At 36.1% G+C, this 23,030-nt stretch overlaps 1 protein-coding gene across 4 annotated transcripts in view; it reads right to left on the reverse strand.

Moving 5' to 3' along the window:
• The window catches only part of Scgbeta (sarcoglycan beta), a 112,424-nt gene that overhangs the window by 85,089 nt on the left and 4,305 nt on the right, over window positions 1-23,030 (reverse strand). For 2 of the 4 annotated variants that reach the window (XM_090391202.1, XM_090391203.1), the window contains exon 2: window positions 14,212-14,293. The exons of the other annotated variants lie outside the window; for them this stretch is intronic. The gene's annotated coding sequence lies outside the window, so the exon portion shown is untranslated. The remainder of the gene's footprint in view (window positions 1-14,211; window positions 14,294-23,030) is intronic. 4 annotated transcript variants of the gene reach the window in all.

The raw sequence follows: 23,030 nt of genomic DNA on the forward strand, positions 1-23,030 counted from the left end.
CCCTCTAAAAAAGATTCTAAAGACAGTCACAAAACTTTCAAAATCTGTAAGGATACCATAGAAAGAATCATATCATAGGTAATCAATAAAAAATGAAAAAAAATTTTTCCTCAAAAATTCATAATGAAAGCAACACAGATTTTAGATAAGCATGAAAAGCTTTTTCTATGTTAACAGCGAACTCTCAAAAAACATTGCAGGTAGAATAAAATTTCCCAAAATCCAAGAGGGGAAAATCAAGAAAAGTATGAGTATTTAAAGTGTATAAAATGCATAAACCTGAAAGTTTTGTTTATAATGAAACTGTTTTGATGGCGATTGTCATGAGAAGATTATGTCATTTTCAGGGTGCACTGAACCTGCATAAAATTAACTATTTTTTATTAAGTTAGTTCAGAATGGTAAAAAATTAAAAATAATAATAAAAAAAATAGATGTTCTTGGTGCCAAGACAGGGGGGGGGGGGTACTGATGATCATGATAGCAGATGAATTGCAGCCAACACAAGTAGAAGTCAGTTGGGCAGATGCGAGTGCTTTTGAGTCAATTTGGTATGAGATTAAGGTCAATAGGACAAAATATAAAACTGGTTACTGCTATATGCCAGGAAATATTGGAAGATGTGGAAGACATGCATCAACAGATTAGTACAAGTGCAAGTCTGAGTAATTATTATGGAGTTTCATAATGAATTTGTACAAATGGAATTTATACACTTACTGAGAGATAATTACTTGAAGAAGAAGAACGTGATAGAGGGGAGTTGGGTACAAGAATGTTGGATCTAGTTATAGAATCAGAAGACCTGTCCATAACTAAGGCGGCTACACTGCCTCCAACTTTGCTACTTCCCAAGTGACTTACAATGTTAGTTATGAGGATCGGCTGAGGGAGTGTGGACTGCAGAGTTTGGTGGATAGAAGAAGGAGGGGTGATATGATTGAGACTTTTAAATTGTTGAGAGGTGTACAGGGTTGACACTGGGGAGTTCTTTCGTTTGGTTGAACAGCGGGGCCATCCCTGGAAGTTACGAAAGAAAACTGTGAGAAAGAGGGTGAGGAGTGGTTTCTTTGCATGGAGGGGTGGTTGAACCATGGAATGCATTGCCTGATGGATTGGTGAGAGCAAGAACAGTCAATGCATTTAAGGAGTGGTGTGATAGACTTTGTGTTTCCTAGGAGAGACCTCCCTCGATGAATCTTGATAGACTTGTGTTTCTTAGAAAGGACCTCCCACGATGAGTCTTTTGACTCCATGGAGGCCTGAATAATAATAATAAAAGTAGCAAAACATTAGGAAATTCTAGTTAAGAAGGGGCATATGTGGAATTACAAGGCAGGCAATTATGACGTACTTAGGAGGCAGCTTTAAGCAGTACCATGGAATAAAGATCTGCAAAGGGAAGGATGCACATAGTGCATGGGGAATATTCAAGGGGTATCTGAAGGATGCAATATCACACTGTATACCACATCAGGAAGGTAAATCAGGTTGGAGTTAGAAGGATGGGTAGTATCATTAAGCATGCACTGCAAAAAAAGAAAATGTTGTGGTGGGTATGTAAGGAAAAAGTGACCAGTTAATTCATGAACAGTACAAGGATCAAACAAGAAAGATGACCAGCATGGTAAGGAAGTATTAAGGTCATGCCTTAATAATCTGATACAAAATCAGATTAAGAAGAAATTAGTCGAGCAGGTGAAAGGAAACTCCCAAACAGTTTTTTCGTTATTTGGCAAGTATGAGAAAGAATGATTATGTAAAGATAACTTTAATGACTGCAGATAGTAGAGAGGTGACACAGAGAGAGAGAGAGATGAAATCACTGAGCTACTGAGGGATCACTTTGCAAGGGTATATCACCAAGTGAAGATATTGTTATGGCAGAGGCGAATAGGGGCCAATGTGAGAACAAAGGTTGATGAATTGATGGCACTTAGGATATTGCAGAATCTGAATGCAAATACAGCTGTGGGATTATATAGGATATCGGATTGCATTTTAGGAGAATGTGCAGGGGGAACTAGTGATACCTTTGAACAGGATGCTTAAGTCTCAGCTCTGAAAAAGTCCCAAGAGAGTGGAAAGAGGGTAAAATAATTCCTTTGCATAAAAGAGGATCTAAGTCTGTGGTAGCAAATTATAAACTACTCAGTATCTCAGAAATGGTGGTAAAAGTACTGGAAAAGTTAGTCAAAAAGAGAATTCAGGAATGGGTAGATAGGAATATGATACTCTATGCAGGACAGCGTGGCCTTGTGTAGGGTTGGACATGCGTTAATAATCTACTAACTTTTTATAATGGAGTGACTGCTGAGATGAATAAAGGGAATGGCTATATGATGATACTGCTTAATTTTGCTAAGCCATTTGACAGGATACCACATGGAACCCTGTTATGCAAACTGCAACAAATAGGGATGGATATGAAACTGGTGATATGGATAAAAGGGTGATTGATGGACAGATACTATAAAGTAGCATATATGAGGGGAGGGGTTGAAAAGGTCTGATAAACACTTAGAACAAAAATGATAATTAAAGCAAAGTAATATAAATACATAAAGAACACACATCTTAAAACCCTTTTACCTTCATGTTTCATCAAATTGTAATAATTTGTTCTTTTTCTTTTAAGATATATAAGATGCCAGAGGTTTTGAAGAAATTCAAAGACATAGAGGTATGGGCCATTGTCAAGTTTTCATGCTACACGAAAAGTCTGCAGCTGAGATTCACCAAACTTGTGTGAGACTTTACGGGACTATACCCCCAATATGTTAGCAGGTTAGCTCTGCTGACATATTCTTGAATGCTAATAATATCAAGTTCCTTTCTAATATCTTCATTGTTAATATGATTGTGCCATTGATGCCATCGGTTTACTTTCCTAATTTTTCTCAGAATCTGTGGTCTCTAGTCTTTGATCAAGTGCTTTATTTCTAACCCAGTTCTCAGATCCATAACTTAAAACTGGTTTAAACACCATCTTGTATACTGCTAGTTTGTTGTTTTGGCTAACTTCTCTCTTATTCCATATAAATTTATTCAGCTGGCTACCGGACCATACCAGATTTCTTTATTCTGTTCTAGTTCCAGATTTAGCTTCACTAAAAACTATGCCTAAATAGCTGAAATATTTTACTTGTTCTATAGGATCTCCATTCAGAATGGGGTTTTCTATGTTCCTGCCTATTTTCATAGTTTTGGTTTTTATTGCTGATTTTCACATGCTGAATTTGTTACAGCTGTTATTCAATTTAGTTAGAGAATCCTGGAGACTTGCACTAGATGTGTTTAGGAATTCAACATCATCTGCATAAAGCAAACAGCTAAGTGTGACATTTCCAATTCTATCAGGCCTAATGCCACTTTCTTTAATAAGTATAGCGATCCATATAGATGATGAATAAGAGTGGAGATAATGGGCATCCTTGTCCTTCAATTAGAACTGCTGCCAGTCCTGTCTGTCCTATATAGTTTACACTTTATTTATTCATATGAAGTTTCCTCCTCCAATCCTCCACTTTCCCTTAGGACTGGTTGAGCCCTCCTAGGTATGGATCAAGTATATATTTTATGACTGTAGAATCATGTGTGTTCACAAGCCAGTTTGTCTGTTCTGAGGAATGAAAATCCCAAGTTTACAGATGAAAAAAAACCTCTACCTCCATATGAGACGAGCTGACTCACCTTTGGTCGAAAGAGACAGATAAAGGTTCATCATCATGTCATGGATGGGAATTGAACCAGTTCTTTCTGACCAAAGGCTTTGTCTATACTGGCTGAGCTATGGAAGCTCTATAGTTTAGACTACATAGTTATCAGTAGTATATAGCAATCCATGAACCAGCAAACTTCATAACAAATGTGCACTTTCCATTGTTATTTATGTTCAAATATTTTCATTATGTATGTTAACTGTTATTAGCATACACAATGAAAATATTTGAACAAAATTAAATGATTTAATTTAATTATTTAATTATGGAATAATACCTACAAAAACATTCCTAACATTTCCTCTCTCCACAGAAGCCTACACTAGTGAATCTTAATGCTCAAGAACTTCAAAAATTCATGCTTACTTTCTGATTATGATTAATGTCTTTCAAAGTGTCTAACTTTCCAGGCCACAACTTAAAATACCTGGGATCTACAAGATCGCCTATAGTTGTGGAATGTGTTACACAGGAAAGATAGGCTGGTGTCAGGAGAGACATACCAGAACACTTTAAGGGCATAGAATTAAAAAAGGAAATCAGGATTACTAGCACACAATAGAAACCAAACACCAATTAGCAATGTATCAAAATCTACTCACTTTTAAAGAGTCATCCAAAATGTCAAAAAGCCCACACCAATGCCATAAAAAAGCAAGGCAACCTTTCACCAATGTACTCAGACCTCAGTGGCACACATGTCACTAACCATCAAGATGCAACACAGAACATGCATACATTCCACTGTTAGTCTTGTTTCAAATATTTAATAAATTGTTATTTCACATGGTTCACCCCATTAGGTATCCACTGAGTACCAAATGTACAAGGATGAGCTGGCAATTTGGAACTTAGCCAACCAAATTTTAATCTCAATTGACTTAAAGCACAAATACACATAATGGTACAACATGAGATGTCATGCTGACTGAAGTGTCACCTGGTTAAAGTTCCACATTGTTTTTGTCAGGGAACCAGAGAGAATAGTGAAAAGTCAGCTACTGAAACAAACTCTGACTCAACATCGAGAAGACAAAAAACCCAACATCAGAGGAACTGAAGACAGGAAAGGAGGAGTAGTGATAGCATTCAACGCCAAACATAACAAACTTCTAGATTGGAAGGAAGTTTCAAGTAGAGTTAAGTGGACAAACTTCAAAATTGGGAAATGGACAATGAAACTTATTTGTGCCTATGGTCCCTCCTAAGGAAGAAGAGGAGGAATTTTTCAAGTAATTAGAGCAGTTAGTTGACACAAATAAAATGGAAAAAGTGGTCCTTGTTGGAGATTCAAACAGCACAGTAGGAAATGAATCCCACCATGTATATACAAACATTTTGGGGAAATTTGGAGAAAAGGGCAGAGCTAATAATAACAGTAAGTATTTGCTGGATTTCTGCTTGGGATACAGACTAGCCATTCCAATACCATGTTCCAACACAGTGCACAAGTTCACATGGAGAGAAGAAAACAAGAAATCAGAAAAGCATCATTGATTAAGTCATTGTTGAGAGTGATATCTTCATGCTGGTTCAGGATACAAGAGTGTACAGAGGAATTTGAAATTGGAAGTAACCATCACTTAGTGCTAAGGTAGGGAAAAAATGAATATCACAATGAAAAGAACAGTATGTAAGAAAGTTTTTAAAAAAAATTAAAATTGAGCAACTTTTATAGGGAAACTATCGACTTGACTATACAAACATTATTGAAAGAACAATGAAACAGTAAAAAATGAGAGAAATCTTGATATGGGTTTCTTCAATTGAAGGCGAGTTAAATGATCTCATATAGAGGTAGCAGGATTTTTTATCCTGGAAAAGTGGGTTTTTAATCCGATGTACATGCAAATTGGCCTTGAGAACACAAGCAATTTACAGACAAAAAATATAGTGGTGGTGGTGGGCAGTAGATAGCACTGTTTGTAGATGATGATGTAGTAGCAGTTCTGTGTAGCTGAAGGAGAGTAGAGAACCCTCCCTTGATGAGTCCTTGGAGGTGTCACATAATAATAACAACAATAACAAAAAGCAAACCTTGGAGTTTCAATGGGAAACTCGCAAACATTGATTTAACTAGGAAGGGAGGTGGTGAAGTTGTCTGCAAAGATAGAAAAATAAGAACATCATGGTGGACAAAAAGGAAGCATACCAGTGAATAGCCAGCAGATGCCTTAAAAGAATATAGAGTAAAATGTAATAGAGCTAAGCTATGTGTAAAAGTAGCTAAACAAATGTCATGGGAAGGCTTTCATAAAATAAGTATCAGAAAGGTTGCAAAATGTTCTGGAGGCTATTGAAAAAGCTCAGAAATGGAGTAAAGATTACCATAAAAGGAATCAAAGATGATAAAGGTGGCATGAAAACTAAAGATATCCTGGATGTCTGGAGTAATTATTTTGAAAGACTGTTAAACAAAACAAGCAGTGACAGAACAGCAGTAGAAAATTTTCAAGAGGAATGCAAACAAGAGTACATATCAATACTGAAGGTAGAAAAAAGCCATCAAAAACCTGAAATATGAAAAGGCAGCTGGATAAGATGATATCTGACCATAAATGCTTAAGTAAGGAGGTATAAAAGTTTTGCAGTGGCTACACTGAATAATTCACATCTGGTAAGACGGTCGAATTCCCAATGATTGGAGTACAGCTCTCATAGATCCCATCTATAAAAAAGGGAATAAAACTGAATGCAAGAATTACAGATGAATTTCTCTACTCAGTGTTCCAAGTAAGATTTATACAAACGTACTTGGAAAGAGGTTAAGAAAAATTGTGGAAGAGAAACTTGCTGAAGCTGGGTTCAGACCAAACAAAGGTTGCCAAGATTTTCACTTTAAGACAAATAACTGAGAAATCTAGAGAATATAACAAGGATCTCTAGTTAAAAGGCATATGACAAGGTGCCAAGAAAGAAGCTTTCCAAAACATTGCAATTTTATGGAGTAAATGGTAAGTTATACAGAGCAATGCATATATGTAAGTTGCCAGTTAGCAGTTAGAATTGAAGGAAATACAGGAAGATGGCTTGATGTAAAATTAGGTTAAGACTAGAATGCACATTATCTCCACTCTTATTCATCCTATATATGTGGATTGCATTATGAAAGAAAGTGGCATTCAACCTGATATCAAAATCGGAGATATCAAACTAAGCTCTTTGCTTTATGCATGTGAATAATACTCCTAAACACATCCAGTACAAGTCTCGGATTCTATAACTAAATTGCATAAGAACTATGACAAATTTGGCATGAAAATCAGCAAAACAAAGAACCAAAACTATGAAAATAGGCAGGAACATAGAAAACTTCAACTGCATTCTGAATGGAGATCCTATAGAACAAGTAAAATATTTCAGCTATTTAGGCATGGTTTTTAGTGAATGGAGATCCTATAGAACAAGTAAAATATTTCAGCTATCAGCTATTTAGGCATAGTTTTTAGTGAAGATGGCTGGCTAAATCTGGAACTAGACAACAGAATCTGGAAAGCTGGTATGGTTGGTAGCCAGCTAAATAAGTTTATACAGAATATGTGAGAAATTAGCCAGAACACAAAACTAGAAGTATACAAGACAGTGCTTAAACCAGTTTTAAGTTATGGATCTGAGAGCTGTAAATTAAAGATGCCAAGAAATTATATTCTTGGTTTCGTCCTTTATCCAAGTGTAAGCAAACAAAGTTTGGCAAGTGATGTGAAGTCATGAGCCTCTACACACAAGTAGCCAAGTTCATGAAGTTACTTCACGTGCAAACTTTGTTTGCATATACTTGGATAAAGTATGAAACCAAAAATATAATTTCTTGGCATCTTTAATTTAGAGTATAACAGTACAACCAAGTGTAAAAACTTTCAAGGTCAAGAGCTGGGTTAGAAATAAAGCACTTAATTAATCAAAGATTAGAGACTACAGAGTTGTGAGTTCTGAAAAAAAATTAGGTGTGAACAGATGGAACCAATGGGAAAATCATTAAAAATGAAGATATTAGAAAGGAACTTGACGTTGTTAGCATTCAAGAATGTGAGATTAGGGCTAATCTAAGATGGTATGGCACATTTAAATAGAATAGGTGAGGAAAAGTTAGCAAAACAGGTGTCTGATGCCAAGATAGTAAGAAATAAACCCAGAGGAAGACCGTGTGTAGGCAGATTGATTCTTCAGTCAGAGGTGCTTAGAAGAACAAATGTTAAATATGACAATATTGGGGTGCTGACAAGTAACAGACTAATTTGGAAGAAAACTGTTGATAGGAGGTTAATAATAAAGAAAACTTAATCATGTAGTGTTGTCCTAGTAGCCTGAACACCCCTTAGGGATATCAGAAAATTAATGATTACTGTTACTTGCTCACAGCTTAAATGTTTATATAATTTACTATTTTCTCCTTATTTGCAACTTATTTGAAAGAGATCCTTTTAGTGGTGAAACTACAACAAGCGGACAACAGGTTGTTACGTCCATATCTGAAACAAAACAGGAATAATGAATAAAGTTAATGAATGAAATAGATATGAGAAGGAGTAGCCAAAAAGCCTGGAGGCTACTTAGACACCTCAGCAATGACCCAAACAAAACTTTGACTAATGTCTCGGCAAATCAGATATCACATCAACTTCTTAAAAGTGGCAAACCTATAAATCCAGTTTGAATACAAAAGAAAGGGCTTCAAGAGGGGATATGGAAAAGAAACAAATATTTTCTCCAAACCTTTTAAAATGGAAGAACTTAATAGGGCAATTAAAATTTGTAAGATAGGAAAAGCAGCAGTTCTGGATTAAGTTCGTATTGAGCAAATCAAGGAATTTGGTCCTACAACCAAAGACTGGATGCCGAATTTATTCAACAATGTATTGATACCTGCAAAATACCCAAAGTTTGGAGAAGAGCTAGAGTTATTGCAGTTCTCAAACCAGGGAAAGATGCAAGTGATCCCCAAAATTATAGACCTATTTCTCTATTGTGTCATCTATATAAGATTCTTGAGCGAATGATCCTCGAAAAACTAATGAGGATAATTGATCCACTCCTAATCACTGAACAAGCTGGCTTTCGAGCTGGGAAAAGTTGTACATCACAAGTTCTTCAACTAACACAGTACATTGAGGATGATTTTGAGAACCGGAAAATAACACAGGTAGTTTTCATAGACTTAACCGCTGCTTATGATATGGTAAACCACTGCATCTTGCATGATCACTTTTCAAAAGTCTATCACTTAAGTAAGGATATCTCTGTACCTGTAACAATAACTAATGTGAGAATTGAAGTTAATAAATCAGAGGTGTATACTGCAGAATTTAAATGCAAACACTGCTGTAGGATTAGATGGAATATCAGCTCGGATGTTGCGTGAATGTGCAAAGGAATTGTCAACACCTCTTACTTGGTTATTTAACTTAAGTTTGAACTCTGGTATGGACCCTAGGGAGTGGAAGGAAAGCAAAGTAGTTCCTTTGCATAAAGGTGGCTCTAAGACTGCGGTAGTTAATTACAGACCAATCACCATCTCAGGAGTGGTGGTAAAAGTATTGGAAAACTTGGTTAAAGACAGAATTCAAGAATGTCAGTTCAATGTTGAAAAGTGTAAAGTTATGCATTTTTGGGATTAAAAGATTACCAGCTGTGTAGTACACTGATGGAATGGTACTCCAAGAGATTGATGAAGCTAGGGACTTGGGGGTGTTGGTGGATAGGGAGGTGAAGTTCAGAGGACACATTGCTAAGGTGTCCAAAATTGCACATAGGATTACTTGGTTATTGAAGAACATCCAGAGATAAAGAGGTTATTATTCCCCTTTATAAAGGTGTTGATACTTCCACATTTGGATTACTGTGCTCAAGTCTGATCACCTGGAGTCTGGATCCCTTGGAGATGAGGAGATTGTGGAGATGGTTCAGAGGAGAGTGACTAAGTTGGTGAGTGATGTAAAAAATGCTCCCTACATTGATAGCTTGTGGATTGCAGAAGTTGGTTGATAGGCAGAAAAGAGGGGATATGATAAAAACATTCAAATTACTAAAAGGTTTTTATAAGATTGATGCAGGGGAAATATTTCAGCTGTGTGATAGTGATGGAAGAACAAGAGGTCATCCCTGGAAATTACGGAAAAGTGTGGTTAACAAGGGTGTGAGAACTAGATTTTATGCCTGGAGGGTCGGGAATGAGTGGAAAGCATTGCCTAACTTCATTTACAGACAAAGAATTTACATTCTTTGTCTGTAAATGAATTCAAAAAGAGATATGATAGATATTGTTTTGATAGTTTGGGTCTCCTGCGATGAGTCTACTGACTCTATGGAGATACCGTTAATAACAATAATCTTGTTAAGCAAACTGTACAAAATGATGAAAGATTATAAGGTAACTCAACTAATTAGATGCCTTCTTCAGAATAGAAGATATTTTGTTGAATTTCAAGGACAATGTAGCCAGAGGAGGAATCAGAAGAACGGCCTCCCTCAAGGCAGTGAGTGTTCTTGCCCCGATGCTTTTTAACATCTATACAAATGACTAGCCTCTCCCCAAAGATACAAAAAGTTTTATCTACACTGATGATTGTGCCATTGCCCCTCAGGCAGATCATTTTGAGAGTGTAGAACAAAAGCTCTCTGAAGCACTGATTGAACTTAGCCATTACTATAGTGAAAACCAGTTGAAACCTAATCCCCTAAAAACCCAAGTCTGCACCTTCCATTTAAAGAATAAACAGGCAACAAGGAAACTACATATAACTTGGGAGAGCACTCACTTAGATGATTCTCCTAAATATTTAAGGGTAACTTTAGACTGTGCTCTCACTTATGAAAGACATTGTATAAATACAAAACGTAAAGTAACTGCAAGGAATAGTATTCTCCAGAAACTATCTGGCAGGGGAACACAAGCTCAAACAATAAGGACCACTGTCTTAGCTCTATGTTACTCAGCTGCAGAATGCACGTGCTCTGTATGTTTTAGGGCAACATCCACACTAAGCAGGTGGATGTTGCCCTAAATGAGACATGTAGACTCATTATTGGTTGTTTGAGACCGACACCTCGTGAAAAAAATCTATTGTTTAGCTGGCATAGCACCTCCAGATATTAGACACGAGATGGCAGCTAGAAATGAGAGGCTGAAGTCATCCGTGTCTACTAGCTTCGTGGAAGACAAGAAACAATCACCTTACACCAGGCCACAGAGAAAACTGGACTATCTGGAAAGCTTTAAATAGGCTGCGATGTGACATTGGAAGATCCAAGGATAATGTAAAAAAGTTGGGACTCTCATGTGAATCATCCCTATGAATGTGGGGAGGAGCAAACTATGGCTCACCTCTTGAACTGTAGGTTATGTTCCTTTAGCTGTACAATGGACGATTTGATTAATGTGACACCTAACCTTTGTGATCTGGCCAAATTCTGGGCAGCAAAAATTTGATGGATCTTCTAGTCAACTTTTACATTGTGTACTTATGATATAAATTGTGTTGTTTTTCTTTTCTTTTTAATTCCAATATATAATCAATTATTTTTTGTAAATTTATGTATTTGAACTATGTTGCTTCTGACACAAATATATAAAAACTATTTTCTCCTCAGAAAGTGAACTACAGTTGTTTGTGAAAATAGTGAGTAGTGTTTAAAAATATTTTTTCTATCAATTATTTCTATATGGTATGCATACTAGTCTTAAATAGCATGTTCTACCACAGAAATCTATGAAATTAAATTAATATTTTAGCAGATACGCAAACTTTTGACAAACATGAGAACAGAAGTAGATGATTAGAGGTGCTTACAATGTTGTGAAATCTCAAAGCAAATACAGATGGATATCAGCCTTAAGAAAGTGCAAGAGAACTAGGAGTGCCCTGGTTGACTGGGGACACCACCAGTTCTCTAGCACTTTTTTCAGTTCACTTTACATCTCAGAATTGCAGGATTCCAAAGATAAGATAATTCCTTTACATAAAACAGGCTCCAAAACAGATGTAGCAAACTACATATTAGTCAGTATCTTAGGAGGGAGCATCAATGTGTTGTTAAAGTTGGTTATGGTGCAGGAATGGGAATATAATATTCTATAAGGGAGGAAGCAAGCACTACTTTGTGAAAGTGAGATCTTACCTTAGTAACTGACTAATTTTTATCATAAAATAACAACTGAGTAAGATAAAGGAAATGGTTACACCACAATATTGCTGGACTTTGCAGAGAAATTTGACAGAATGCTACACAGAAATCTATTATGTAAAATGGAAAAAAATGAAGACAGCTATGAATCTGTTAATGCAGATAACAGGATGGCTGACAGAAAGACATCAAAAGAAGTATATAGTATATCAGTAGAATTAAGGAGGAGGCAAGTGAGTAGTGTGCCACAGGATTCTTGTATTTGACTTGCAGACAGTGGCGTAGTTAGAGCTTTTGCCGCACCTCTCAATACACACAAAAATACTACAAAAAAGTCAAATGACGTATAGGGAAATAAATTAAAACACTATGTTTGTGTTTATTTTAGTTGTAAGTATAGTTGTTAAAAACTAATTATTAATTAAGTAATAAAAATTACTAATTAACATAAATAAAAGAATCGTTGAAAAATAAAATTGTCTCACATGAAAAGTGCCATTCAGGGGCAGACCGCTGTCCCCTCGCCCCCAGCTACGCCACTGCCTGCAGATGTTTAATTTGAACATTAGGGATAATTTGAAGGGAAGGAATATCCAGTTGTTTTCTGAAGATGCTAAATTAATGATGACAGTAGTTACTAAATGTGATGTGGCAGATCTGCAGGATGACTTAAATGGCAGTTTGGACAAAAGACAATGGTAACCTCCTCACAGTAATTTCTTAAGAATGCCCAATATGGCAAGGTTAGACACTTTGGGCTGAAAAGATTCAAAGATGCATATTACATTGATAGGACTGTGCTACAAGACACTGATATGACTAGGGATTTGGAGTGATGAAGGGTAGTGATTTGACATTCAGAAGACATACTGCAAAAGTGGGAAAAAACAGCACAAAACAATTAATTGGATGTTGAAAAACATACTGACATGAATAAGCAGAGATAAGAAAGATATCCCTTTAAATAATGCCACATCTGGATCACTGTAAGTAAATTTGGTTGCCTAGGATTCTTGGAGTGATGAAGTGATGGAAAGGGTCCAGAGACAAGTGACTAAGATGCTGATATTTCCATGGAATGCAATTTATAAAGATAACCATATTACAAAGTGTGGACTAACTGGGGATCTTCAAATGTTTGCTGATGATGCAAAGTTAGGTAGAATTATCAAGAGCATTGCTGATGTTAATTCTCTACAGAAAGATTTGAATAGACTTTTAGCATGGACAGATGAATGGGGTCTTAGTTTTAATATTAATAAATGCAAGGTGTTACACTTTTGGGTACAGAGATATAATACTATGTACTACATTGGTGGAGCTGTACTTAGAAAGTGGATGAGATTTAGAATCTTGGGGTGATGATAGACAGTGGACTAATATTCCCAGGTCACATTATAAGTGTTGCAAAGACTGAACATCATATTGCTGTTATGATAAAAAAAAAGTATATTGACATGCAGGGATAAGGTTGTGGTGGTGATGCCACTATATAAGGCATTGGTCAGACCAGATATGGACTGTTGAGCCACCAATTTGGTCACCTAGTTTTAAGTGTGGTGTGATGTGAAAACACTAGAAAGGATCCAAAGACAATTGACCAAAGTGAAATCAGCACTCTAGAGTGTTGGTTATGAAGAGAATATAAGGGAATGTGGATTAGAGGTTGGTAGATAGGAGGAAAATAGGAGATATGATAGGGACCTTCAAGGAATTTTATCAGATTAATACAGAAGCAATTATAAAAAATAAAAAAGTGGACATTAAGATGGGAAGAATGAGAGGCCATCCCTGAAAATTGCATAAAGATGTGGTGAAGAAGGGTGTGAGGAGTAGATTTTTTATGTAGAGAGTTGCTGGTGAATGGAATGCACTGCTGGAGTGCATTGTGAATGCAGGGATTGTAAATAACTTCTAAGTTCATTATGACAGACATGTTGCTGGTCGAGTAGGCCTCCACAATGAGTCTATTGATTCCATGGAGGTAACCAAAATAATAATAATATTCTATTTGTCTATTTGTTAACCTTGTCAGTTAAAATTTCAGTGATTTCCATTTCGAATGCAATGAAATTAATACTGTACTTCAGGAAAACTCTTCACTATTTAATATGTAACACTAAAATAAAATTTTAAAAAGAAATTTTACATGAAAGGCATTTATCAAAAGACCTTTAAAATTAAGAGATAATTTGAAATGAAAATGTAACTACACAGGGGCACCATGCTGGGGTTTATGTTACAAAAGCACCACAATGATAGATAGGAGTTAATAATGCCAGTCCTTTTACCTTTTAGTGACACGCTTTTCTTTTTAGCCAAGCAAATTAGATTTCAGTTATATGAACACATCTACATACATACTCACCTATAAAACAAAATGTCCTCTCCACTGCCAAGTAGTAGATTTATCAAGCAGTGAGATACTTGTATCAGAAAAGTCAAAATTCCTAGTGAATCATAAGAAATTTTGATGAAAGATATACGTTTATTAATATTTATGCTACCATGCTATATATTTATTGAAATGAGGTATACACTAAAATATTGTGATACCTGAACGACTGTTAATCCCTTCATGTGCATGCGCTCATATTAGACCGTAGCTTCTTAATGAATAAGACCAGATTTTTTGAATAAATTATTTAATATAATGTATGGATATAATGTAATTATTTAATGTGTTACATTATATTAAAGCATACTGAAATTCATTAAATATAACATGAAGTTATACAGGCAATGTGGATATTAGATCCAACATTGTTTCTGGTATAAAACTATGAAAGTTTCGTAAACTGACCAGAGAGTTTACGAGAATACAATTCTCGGCAGAGTTGCCTTAGCTTGCACTACTTAAAAAACATGAGTACTGCCCAAGAATTCATATATTTGCCTTTTATTAGTGCATTTTTTAAAGTTTCACTGGCCTAGCAGATGTTTTGAACTAGTTGGTTGTCTTCAGAGACCAGGTAGAAACCTTAAGAAAGCAAAAACTCTCATTCACTCTACTACACTGGTGTCAAAAACCTAAGGGCAAACAGCATTTCTGAATATTATAACTGCAAATTCAGACGAATCAGCTTGTGGCAATTTGTATAACTGACGATTTCGAATAGAAAGTGAGTATACATTCAAATTTTCGAATCATGCACAAAGGGGGATCTCAAAAGGATAAAAGACGAAAGGCTATTATAAGCAAATTGTGTTCGAAGGAAGCTCTTTTCATGAAGGAATACAATTGAAAACTTGGATGTCTTGTAATGTCTCAAAAACATCATTTAGATGATTTCATATGGGGAAGAATTATTTGAAAGCTTGAAGAAGGCCACAGATTTACTGATATTGCCAGAGTTTGGAATCTCGGATAGCATTATATCCTGGCTCTGGGCAGCATTTTAAAAGCAATGGAATGTGTTTCAAACATTTGCTAAGAGGTCGTCCTTGCTCTACCATGAAGCATGAAGATAGATTTTTGGTTATAACAACAAAACATAATCAATGCACCATGGTAGGCTGGCTTGCAAGTAGGCTCCATTCAAGCATAATACATGGATATCTCAACATGTGGCAAGACATCTGCAACAAGAAGGCCTGTAGTCTGTGTCCCTTTATCTGCAGCTCATCATAGAGTATGTTTTCAATGGTATTGTATCCATAAAAATTGGACAAGACACAATAGACTAATGTACTCTTTACAGATGAATCATTTTAGTATTTCCTTCAATTCTAGATGACACTTGATCTGCCGTGAGAGTGGTACTGCTTTCCATTGTGAGAATATTCTTGAAAGTCATGGTGTGGGGAGGAATTATGCTTAATGGATGCACCAAGCTACAAGTGCCGGAAAAAGGGATTATTACTGGTGAATGATATTGCAACAAAGTTCTTCAATGTCATGTTTGTTTGTTCTATAGTGCTGTAGGAAAAGAATTCATTTTTGTGGATGACAATACCACACTATATTGTACAAGAGCAGTGGAGATAGAGGATATTAATCAAATCAAATGGCCAGCACACTTCCCAAATCTCAATTCGATAGAACATGTTTGGGAACGTTTGGGATGCAATAGGGAGATGCACTGCTGCTCGAAATTCCCCTCCAGGAAAACAAAAGGCCTTATCCTTGCTATGGAGGAGTGGGCCACTTTGCCTCAAGAACTTCTGAATCATTTGGTGCTAAGCATAATATGATGTTGTGAGAGCTGTATCATAGTTCAAGGCAGACATATTCCATACTGATATCTCTCTGCATATTTGTCACAGACAAATATGCAGAGAGATTTCCTAAGAATCTAATTCCTTAACTAGATTCTTAGGAAATTTGTAACACATTTTTGGCAAAAGCATAACGTAATTTATGTATGATATTTATAACACATTTTTTGTGTAATACAATTTATTAGCATGCTAGCAATAAATTTATATCCACATTTGGCTGTAGTCATGAAAATTATTTCATATACAAGTAAAAATGTAGTTCGTCCTTAGCCTTTTGAACACCAGTATATATAACATTAACTCTATATAAAATAGTTATGCTTCATTAAAGCATAACCTGCAATATGTGATTTTACAAAACAGGATATAGTTATGTGTGCTTTACAAGCCAAACATAGTTTATAAAACAATTACTTTAATAATTAATTTCCATATAATATATGGTATACAACTATTAAACTATGTAATTTGTGCTGTTTTACTACATGGCAAAACATAAAAAATAAATAAATAATAATAATAAAATATATTTCTTAAAATAGCAGGATTCTTACTGTATTCTTTTGTTTTTTGAATGCAGTAAGAATTCTGAGCAATATGAGATCAATATTAGGTTGATTCGATGAGTTAAAAAAATACAAATCTATATTCAACTGGAACAAGTTTAGAAAGAAAGGAAAAAAAAGCCAAAAAAAACCCCTATAAAGGTGGTAATTATTATTATAAATAACAAATGAGCCTAGCATAACTTAACTCAACATGAGGCCAATCAGTGCCTCATGTTGAGTTAAGTTTTTCCTCCTTTCCAATAATTTTTCCATGAAAAAAAAAAAAAAAATTGACATAATTAAAAAATCATATACGATTTTTTTTTTTTTGCCAGAGAATGAATAGAGCTTCCAGTATTTCCAGAAATAAGGCTACCGAGTTTGTGACTCTTGGTGTACTAAAGGATGACATACGTGAAACTTGATTAACTGAAGACAATATACAAACAGGAATAGAATGGATGCATACAGAATTGTCCAAGAGGTTACAGAGAAGAAAAGAGGAGAGAAAGAAGCAGTGCTAATGACAGAGAGAATCAATGCTCGTTTAGAGCAGAGGTAAAGAATGGCAGTGCATGTGATGGATTTGGGGCTATTTAGTGCAAGGCTGATATAAAGAGAAAAATGTCTAATAGGATGTTACAGACCTGGGAATGCAAACACAAATAATTGTAAAGTATTTGGATAAAACAGACATGTAAAAAGGGATAATCCTAATGGAGGATTTTAATTATGGGAATACAGAACAAAAGAAGAGATACTACAGAGAAACAAAAATTAGTGAACTTCTAGTTTCAAAGAGATAACTACTGTAGGCATCATAAAAGTAATGCAAGGTTTCAGAATGTTGGATTTTGTGAAAGTCTCAAAGGCAAAAGTTATGAAAGTGGTATCCATCACTAACTGATGAGAATGATTATGATGCCTGATATGGGAAAGCAGGTGGTGATCATGCAATGCATTCTGGGTGCACAAAACAATCATAATAGTAGAGTATAAATATATACACTATTATTACTAGAGCATAATCATAATAGGAGAGTTTAATTATCCAAATATTGATTGGGAAGCAGCAAAATCTCATGAGAAGAATGAAAATTTTAATTTACTGAGCTGTTGCAAGACAACTTCCTCAAGCAGCATGTGACAGACGGAACTCGAGGTCAAAGAGTGTTACTTTCGATTATAGTGTCAGAAGGCATTTCAGTTAAAGACAACTATTCTGCTTCTGGTTGGTGATTATTCAGTACTCACTTCAGAAGTGACTAAGTTTGTGAATGTTCCATTCAGAAAAGGATACATGCTGAACTACAATGCAGGAAATTATGACCAACTGAAGAGTATACTGAGTTCAGTGGAATGGGATTGGTTGCAGGATGGAAAGGATATCGACAATGCACGGGAAGCATTTAAAAAAATGCTTAGAGGATTCAATATCAGAATGTGTCCCGAGAATTAGAAGAATAAATAGGATAGGAGTCAAATGGATGTGTAATCTTATTTACCAAGAGATTCATAAGAAAATGATGCTGTGGAAAGAATCACCATATGCATAAAGATGATGTCCGTTCTAAAAATTATGAGCAGCAGGCTGGAAGAGTCACAACTGTTGTATGGAAAGCTAAGTCTTAGAATGAAAAGAAACTTTCTCTGCAAGCTAATGACAATCCACAAGAATTCTATCGATATGCTGCAAGTAAAAGAAAGAATGAATATGAAAGAATAACTCTTCTAAATGCAGATAGTGTGAGGATGACATGTGCAGAAGAGATTGTTCAACTAATGAGTGCCCATTTTGCTAAAAGATATCAACTTGGCGTATGCAACATTGAGCTCACTGCTACCTCTTCACTGGATGAAGAAACTCAGTTATATGAGGAAAAGGTATTAGAATTGCTGCTCAAACTAATAATTTAGCAATAGGGGCTCATGGGATATCAGCACATGCGCTAAAAGAGTGTTCAGCTGAGTTGGCTATTCCTTTGACTGGGCTGTTTAATATAAGTCTCAAAACAGGGACGATTCCACAAGAATGGAAAGAATGTATGGTAATTCTATTGCACAAGGGTGGTACAAAGACTGATGTATCCAACTATCCACCAATTAGTATCTCAGGAGTGGTGTTGAAGATTTTGGAAAAATTGGTTATGGCTCACATTCAGAAATGGGTTGACAGTGAATCTCAACTTTGCAATGAACAGCATGGGTTTTTCATGGAATGTCATGTCGTAGCAACTTGCTTACATTCTATAATAATGTTACCACTGAACTAGGGATTTTTCTAAGGCTTTTGAGAGAATACAGCATGGTAGACTGCTGCATAAATTAAAGAATATGTGTTTGGGTTATAAAATATTAGCATGGATAAGAGAATAGCCGACTGACAGATATCAAAAAATGGTACAAGGGGGATGTAAGTGTGCATGATTTAAGGTAAACAGTGGTGTGCCACAAGATAAGTGCTTGGTCCACTGTTATTCAATCTGTACATTAATAATATTGGGAAAGATTTGACAGGCGACATACAACTATTTGCTGATGATGCAAAGATAGGTAAGGTAATCAGGAATGCTGCTGATATGCAGTACTTGCAGAATGATTTGAATAGGATGGAATTGTCGGTATGGGAAAACAGATGTCAGTTCAATGTCAATAAATGTAAAGTCATGCACTCTGGCATGATTAGATATCAGATGTTGTATGAACACTGTGCAATTATGCTAGAAGAAACTGATAAGGCTAAGGTTCTTGGAGTGTTAGTAGATAGGAAGTTGAAGTTCAGAGGTCATGTAGCAAATACATCTCAAAAGATAATTGCAATGCTGAAACGAACTTTAACATGTAAGGATAAGAATATCATTTTGCCTCTTTACAAGGCCTTGATAAGACCTCACACTTGGATTATTGTGTGCAGGTCTGGTCTCCTGGTTTCCACCATTGTGATTCTGATACAGTGGAGAGAGTGCAAAGCAAAGTGTTAAAAATGATATCAGGATTGTGAAATACTGATTATGAAGACAGATTGGGAATTTGTAGACTGCAGACACTAACAAAGAGGAGAAAGAGAGGGTGATATGATTGAGACTTACAAACTTCTGAAAAGGTCATGCAGGATTTCAGTTTGATGGAATTTTTCATTTTATGGAGGGTGGGAAAAGGACAAGAGGGCATCCTTGGGAGCTGAGAATGAATGCCACTAAGAAAGGGATGAGGGCTAGATTTTCCTCTCACAGAGTGGTGCTGCGTGACTGGAATTGATTGCCATTGGATGGTGTGTGCAATCTGTGTGAATGAATTCAAGAATAAGTTTGATAGCTGGTGCGTGTATGTGGCCTCTCTCGATGAGTCCCTAACTCCATGTAGGTCTCTCTCTTAATAATAATACTTAATAATATTTCATGCATTATTGAAACTCAAAACCACAAGTCATCTCCAATTCAGTATTCAACAAAATGTTTTGATTTCAAAACAAAAGTTGTACGAGTTTATGACAAAAAGAGAGAGCAAGAAGTAGATTTTCCTGCTTATCGCTGCTGTCATGGAAACTGGTGGGTGAACAGAATGTATTACCAGAGTATTGTGGTGAATGCTAATAGTGTAAATGATTTTAAGAATCAATTTGATAGACCTGGTTGAGCAAGAGCAATGAATATATACAGTTGGATGCTGTACAGACCAGGGGATGGAAAATGGTGATAGTATGCATCAGAAATAGACTCGATGAGTGGAGGACAGGTAATTATTACGAGGGATTTCAACTATGGGAACATAGATTGGAAGGAGAAGAGGACACGTGGGAGAAAGGAAATGGAATTTTTGTAGTTACTAAGGGATAATTATCTGAGACAGCATGTGATGGAATATAATAAGGGTTCAAGAGTGTTTGATCTAGTAACTGCATCTGAGAATTTGTCTATAACGAATAGGACCACATTGCCATCAACTGGTGAGAGTGATCATATGGTCCTGGCCTGAGAGGTGGTTAAATGTGTGGAGTTGTCAGTTAAAATGGGGTATATGTGGAATTACAGAGCCGGTATGACAAGCTTAGGAGATTGCTTGGATCAGTGCTATGACATGTAAAACTGCAATGGTCAGATGTTGATAGCACATAAGTAGTAGTCAAGGAGTGTTTGAGGGAGTAATGAAAGACTGTATACATAGAGTCAGGAGAGTAAATCAAGTGGGAGTTAAATAGATGAATATCATCATCAAACTGGAGCTGAAAAAAAAAAAAAAAAAGAAGAAACCATTTTGGAAGGAATTTAAAGAGAAAGGTGACCTGCAGGCACATGAACAGTACAAGGCATGGGCCAGAAGTGTAACTAGTGTGGTAAGAAAGGCAAAAGCAGATTATGAAAGGAAGTTAGCAATGCAAGCTAAACAGAATCCCAAACAGTTCTTCTGATATGCAACAAGTAAAAGAAAAAATATATATGGCAAAATGGTTTTAAAGAATGACGATAGTAAAGAGGTAACTGAATCAGTTGAAGTAGTAGAATTACCAACTGAACACTTTGTAAGAGTATATTATCCAGCTGGTGATACTGCAGGAATGAGAGAGCCAAAGGATTATATAGGAACTGAGGTAAATGAAATGGAGGTGCACAGCATATTATAGAACCTTAACGTTTTACAGCTGTGGGATTGGATGGCATACCAACTCGAGTTTTACATGAAGCAGCGAGAGAATTGTCAGTTCTCGTGACCATATTGTGTAATATAAATCTCAGCTCTGGGTTAGTCATGAGAGGGTGGAAAGAGAAAAATAGTTCCGTTGCATAAAGGAGGCTCCAAGACTGATGTAGCAAATTACTGACTGATCAACATATCAGGAGTTGTTGTTGTCAAAGTATTGGAGAAGTTGGTCAAGAGCAAAATACAGGAATGGTTAGATGGAAATGAGATACTGTATAGGGGAGGGGGAGGGCATGGTTTAGTGATGAATAGGTCATGCCTCAGTAACTTGCTGATCTTTTATAATACAGTGACAGCTGAGTTGAATAAAGATAATGGGTTTACAGTGATACTGTTGGAAATTGCAAAGGCCGTTGAGAGGATACTACATGGAATTCTAATCAGTAAATTGCAGCACATTGGGATGGATATATAGGGTTTGTGAGATGGATAGGAGAGGTGGTTGATGGAGCTATCAGAAAGTAGTTTATTCATAAGTAGAGTCCAAAAGAAGGCCTGTGACCATGCCCGTTCCGTACCAGGTGTGCAATGAACCTGGGCAGCACAATTTAGGGATCGCATAATCAAACACGTTCATAAAATTTATTTTAATATACATTCCTCTTAATGTGCAGTATAATAAAATGATTCATAACGTTTTTGTACTTTGGGATCTTTTCATTTTTAATGGAAGGGGGACAAAAATTTTGCACCCAGGTGGCATTCTGCAGGGTTCTGTTCTAGGACTGCTACTATTTAATTTGTAAATTAACGATATATGAAAGGATCTGAGAGGAAATGTTCAGTTATTTTCCAATGATGCAAATTTGGGGAGAGCAATAGTTAATACAGATTACGTCAAAATTTTGCAGAATGATTTGGATAGATTGGCAGACTGGGCAAAGGAGAATGGATGTCAGTCTAATCTGGAAAAGTGTAAGGTTATTTTGGGGTGAAAAGATTACTAGCTGTATACCACATTGGTGAAACTGTACTCCAGGAAATTGATGAAGCCTGAGACTTGGGAGTGTTAGTGGATTGGGAGTTAGAGTTTATGGGGCACATGGCAAAAGTGTCTAAAGCAACTCATTAGATTACTTGGTTACTGAAGAATACATTGACGAGCAGAGACAAGTAGATTATTGTTACTTTTTATCAAGCCTTGATAAAACCCCCTCTTGATTACTGCATGCAGATATGGGCACCAGGGTTTCTTGGGGATGAAGAGGAGGTGGAGAGAATCCAGAGGCAAATGACCAAGACAGTAGCAGGTCTATGGAATGAATCTTACGAGAACAGGTTGAAGATTTGTGGTTATAGAAACCGGTTGATAGGCAAAAAAAGGGGTGATATGATTGAGACATACAAATTACTGAGAGCTTTTTACAAGATTAATTCAGAGGAAATTTTTCAGAACAGGTCTGGTGTTGGGAGAACTAGGGATTATCTGTAGAAATTGAGTAAGAGTGTAGGTAGCAGGTTGTTAGAACCAGGATTTTTGCTTGGAGAGTGGTGAATGAGTGGAATGGGTTGCCAGAGTATGTTTTGGATGCCATGACTGTGAATGAGTTCAAAGCAAAGTATGGTAAACACTGTGCAAATGTTGGACAGTTCTGACGTTTAGGGCCTCCTCTGATGAGTCTAAGGACACCTTGGAGTAGCACATAATAATGATAATGTTGACTCCATGAAGGTTTGTTAATAATATTTTATTCATTACTGAAACTCAAACCCAAAAGTC

The sequence above is a fragment of the Typopeltis vanoorti genome, chromosome 4 (genome assembly GCF_054136105.1).
Source record: "Typopeltis vanoorti isolate ZY-2024b chromosome 4, IOZ_Tvanoo_1.0, whole genome shotgun sequence".
NCBI lineage: Eukaryota > Metazoa > Arthropoda > Arachnida > Uropygi > Thelyphonidae > Typopeltis > Typopeltis vanoorti.